Consider the following 5000-nt stretch of genomic DNA (forward strand, 5'->3'; position numbering starts at 1 on the left):
ATACATGCATGCATGCATACATACATATGTACGTACATACATACATTCATATATACACGCATTCATACATATGTAGATACATACATACATACATTCATACATACATGCATACATATATACATATATACATACATACATTCATACATTCGTACATTCGTACATGCATGCATTCATACATACATATATATATATATATACATACATTCATACATGCATACATACATTCATACATATAAATATATATATACATACATTCATACATACATACATACACACATACATACATACATACATACATACATACATACATACATACATACATACATACATATGTATAAGTGACTGATAAAATAAGTATCAGGCTTAAACGAAAAATTCGTAGTGGAGTCAATTCATTTGACTAAAAAAATTTTCTTCAAGTTCGTGCTACAGCATGGCCGCAATCTAATGACTGAAACAAGTAAAAAATAAAAGCTGTGATCCAAATTTAATGGAAAAATACTCTGCAGACTGCGACAGTCAATAAAATGGTAATAAATTTCAAAATTTATTCTGTCTGTAGGTCTCAGTATCAAATGATGCATGACTTCCATGGTTCTGGATCAGTGGTGTATGGAATTTTTCGTATTGGGTGTGCAGCAACACCCAATGCCACCAAATTTCAAGCAGGGATCAACCAAATCTACAAGTGGCCTACCAACCACAACCAACCCCAACATTTTTTGTGTATAAATGTTAACTCTGATACACATGGTACATTGACTCTTTCTAGCCTTCTTTTATTTAAGGCATCAAGGTTTGACTAGAAGGGAGATTTAGCTGCTATTTCTAACATATCAGGTGACCGCATAGGGCTCCCTGACTGGTTCTGATTAAGTTAATGAGTAAGGTTAATATTTATAATGAATGAATTTGCCATTTTCGATAGGTGTGCAGCACACACCTAGCACACCCGGAGCATACGCCCCTGTTCTGGACCCCTACATTAGACAAATACATGACGGTCACGGTTGGAACAACTTTGATCATAACTCTACCCGACGGAAAAAAGAAAAAAAAAATGAAAATTAATGTATATAAAAAAAAAATTATACGGAGTTTTGTATCGAACTCGCAGCATGCGACTCAAAAGCAAATTTCTAGCAGACTGGATTTGCTGATTGTTCATAATTTGCTACGTGGCCTTTCATTGGTTAAAGTTTAGCTGCTATGGTAACAAGTTCCGTTAGTGATGCTTGTTTGGTGATTGCAGCGGGGATGCGAAGATAACGCAATTAAGCTAACACATACGTATTATATGAGATACGCATGCATATGTAATATAGTTGATATGTGAACATATATACACATATATATATATGTATGTATACACATAGATATAGTTACAGACATACACACACACATAAGCACCATTCGCATGTGTAAATGACGTTTGTTGCTATTTCTACTGGTTCCATTTCTTCGCTGTCGTGTCGCTAAGAGTTGAGAATGGAGTGAAGAAATTAAGACTGGGAGTCCGTCATATACATACATAAATATACATACATACGTACATATATAATATACATACATACGTATACGTACATATACATATACACACTATATATACTTATATATATATATACACACTATATATACTTATATATATATATACACATATACTCTCTCCCTCCCTCCCTCTCTCTCTCTCTTTCAGACATATACACACATAGAATTACGAATGCGTATACGTGTGGACATAGATACGTAAGAACATACAAGCACACCCATGAATATCATTTACACAAACCTACGAAAACATTTTACACAGAAAACTGTCTGAAAGTACTTTGTTATGATTTGAAAGTCAACAATAAAAATAAATAAATGAATAACTGCTTGGAGAAAGAAAGACACAAATACTTTGTGTTGTTGTTTTAAGGACGACGAAATAATAGAAAACGAAAGAAAAAGCAGAAGAGAGAAGCAGAAGCGAAGTGTGGTGATGGCGGGGAAAGGAAAAAGAAACTAGAAAGAAAGAATCGAGAAAAAAGTAACAGAAAGACAGACAGAAAGGATCTCACGACAGAAAGTAATGATTATAAGAAAGGATATAAAAATGAATATAAGTAATAGAAACAGAGAAAAAGAAAACAGAAATAAACATATAAATGAATAAAACAGAGCAATGATGGGAAGAAGGAATGAATTAAAAAGTGAAGGAATAAAATAAGAAAAGAAAGAACTTAGAAAATGCACATTCGTTAGCTTAGTTGATACTATGGATGCGCAGAAGTGATTTAATATTATCAATCTTCTTGCTTTTACTAACGAATGATTGGTTAGTGCAGTTGATATTACGGATGCACAGAAGTGAAAACATTATTACTTGTCTTTAATTTAATTTTTTTTCCTCAATATCTTGGATTTTTATTTGTTTCTGTGAAAATATTTTTTAAAAGTGGGTGCTTAACAGGTGGGTGTTTACTGTTTCATACCCAACTTGAATAAGGTTGTTCTTTTGGATATGAGTTTTGTAATTGTTTTGGTTTTGGAAAAATTGCAATTCTTGTTATTGAAAAAAGAAAAAAGAAAAAAAATCACCAAATCAAAATTTAATGTCAACTAAATTGGATGACTTGAAAATAATTACCCACCAAAATATAGAAAGAAAAAGTGTAAGGGACCGTTACAATGCAGAAAACCCAAAGACACCAGCCTAATCTAGTAAGTTCATGTTTGCTTGTTTTATTCATTTATTATTCTACACATAGAACCATATATACACACATAAACACAATGTATGTATATGTGTATATGTACAATCATGTACATGTGTATGATGTATGTGTACATATAGTTATAGATGTTTGTATAAATATATAGACATTCACTCACACATATGTTTGTGTATGTATATATATATATGTATATATATATATGTGTATATATATATATATATATGTGTGTGTATATATATATATATATATATATATACACACAAAATTTAGAGGAATGACCACTAAGTGAACAGCCTTAGTGGTCATTCCTCTAAATTTTGTATGTATAAAATTTTTAATCTTCGGATTTTTTAAAAATATGCTAGGCCACTGGTTTTAATTGATTAATATCGATTTCTACCCTTATTTAATTCTATTTATATATATATTAGAGCCTGGTGCAGCCATCTGTTTGCCAGCCCTCAGTCAAAACCGTCCAACCCATGCTAGCATGGAAAACGGACGTTAAATGATGATGATGATGATGATGATATATATGTATAATATGAATGAGAAAAAAGATGGAGAAATTGACGTATAGACATCAGTTTATTCAAAAGATATCCAAATCATATATATATATATGTGTGTGTGTGTGTGTGTATACACATGCACACTCATTCAGGGCCGTTTTGGCAGCATCGTTGACCCTCGGGAAAATCAAAGCACTGGTGCCTATAATATTTACTGACATCAGGGAACAACTTAGATTAGAATTGGGCCCTCTGATCTGAGAGAGCCCCCGGGCAGTGTGCTCATGCCATAAGACTGCACATATATAAACATACATACATTGCAGTATATATGTGCCTGTGTATGTACATACTTATATATATGTATATATATATTTACACACACACACACATATGCATGTTTCCAAACACTCAAAAATACATGTCATTTCCCCTTTAGGTCTTGGTCAACCAAATCTGTAACAAACGGCGTACCAATCGCGACCACCTCCAACTTTTTGTGTGTATAAGAGTCCACTCTTATACACATGATACACAGACTCTCCCTAGCCTTTGTTTTTTTTTCTTTTTTCGATTTAAAGCATTGTTTTTTTTCTTTTTCTTTGACTAGAAGGGAGATTTAGCTACTATTTCTAACATATCAGGCAATCGCATAGTGGCTCCCTCATTAGTTCCTACGAAATTTATATTGGTTGTCAGGCACCCAGAAAATTCCTGGTCGGGTTGATATTATCATCAGACTTCCGAGTTGAGACCATCCTGTTTGTTTTGGTATATATCTAATAATGCGTTTCATCCTTTCTATTTACAAGACGTAGAATGTCATTGAAGGACAATTTGGCTGCTATTTCATTGAAATTCAGTAACCGTGTAGAGGGCCCCTTGTTAATTCGTACAGATGTTTTGTATGTATGTGCGTAGATGTGTGAGTATCTATGTGTGTACATATGTGTATGTAGATGTCAGTATGTATGTGTGTGTGCGCGCACACACACACACACACACATATATATATATATATATATATATATGCTCGTGTGTGTGTGTTTATTTATAACTGTGTTTCTCACCATCTCCATCATTTAACTAGTTTTGTCTCTCCATTATTCTATCCATTAATGTTTTGTCTGTTTTGCTGGCCAATAACACGTCTGTCTGTCGTCTGTCTATATAGTTAGTCTATTGTCTGCTTATACAGTTCGGCCAGTGTCTGTCTATATATAGTTAGTGCCGTGTCTATATCTATCTATCTATCTATCTATCTATCTATCTATCTATCTATCTATCTATCCGTCTATCTGTCTGTCTATCTATCTGTCTGTCTATTTATCTATCTATCTATCTATCTATCTATCTATCTATCTATCTATCTATCTATCCGTCTATCTGTCTGTCTGTCTATTTATCTATCTATATATCCGTCTGTCTATCTATCTGTCTGTCTATTTATCTATCTATCTATCTGTCTGTCTATTTATCTATCTATCCGTCTATCCGTCTGTCTATCTATCTATCTATCTATCTATCTATCTATCTATCTATCTATCTATCTATCCGTCTATCTATATATTTATCTATCTATCTATCTACCTATCTATCTATCTATCTATCCGTCTATCTGTCTATCTATCTATCTATCTATTTATCTATCTATCTATCCGTCTATCTGTCTGTCTGTCTATTTATCTATCTATCTATCCGTCTGTCTATCTATCTATCTATCTATCTATCTATCTATCTATCTATCTATCTATCTATCTATCGTTCG

The 5000-nt window shown here is 32.9% G+C and overlaps 1 long non-coding RNA gene across 1 annotated transcript in view; it reads left to right on the forward strand.

Annotated features, from left to right (window-relative positions):
* Positions 1-1612: 1612 nt before the first annotated feature.
* Positions 1613-5000, forward strand: part of LOC118768038 — a 60823-nt gene continuing 57435 nt past the window's right edge. The window contains exon 1 of the long non-coding RNA XR_005003960.1: positions 1613-2706. This is a non-coding gene — a long non-coding RNA (uncharacterized LOC118768038). The remainder of the gene's footprint in view (positions 2707-5000) is intronic.

Source organism: Octopus sinensis, linkage group LG26 (genome assembly GCF_006345805.1).
Source record: "Octopus sinensis linkage group LG26, ASM634580v1, whole genome shotgun sequence".
Classification (NCBI taxonomy): domain Eukaryota; kingdom Metazoa; phylum Mollusca; class Cephalopoda; order Octopoda; family Octopodidae; genus Octopus; species Octopus sinensis.